Source organism: Phaethon lepturus, unplaced genomic scaffold, assembly GCF_000687285.1.
Source record: "Phaethon lepturus isolate BGI_N335 unplaced genomic scaffold, ASM68728v1 scaffold38547, whole genome shotgun sequence".
Classification (NCBI taxonomy): Eukaryota; Metazoa; Chordata; class Aves; order Phaethontiformes; family Phaethontidae; genus Phaethon; species Phaethon lepturus.
The window spans coordinates 1-248 of NW_010553236.1; positions in this window are offsets into that span (position 1 = coordinate 1).

Here is a 248-nt window from a genome sequence, read left to right on the forward strand (position 1 = left end):
ACAGCTCCCAGTCTGCCTCCCCACTGCCTCGGGGCACTGCCCCATCTCCCCACGGAGCAGTGTTCTCACTCTCCCATGCAACCAGTGCGAGAATCACAAACCAGACATAGACGGAGGCCTTTTGAAACAGCCTCGTGTTTCCTACAAGCTCCAGGCGAGCTCAGTCTCCAGTCCACAGCACTTCCCTGGCCAGCTGCCCCAGTCCCGCCAGGCTCCTGGCAGCCCCCGTGCTGGCTCATGGGTCCGGG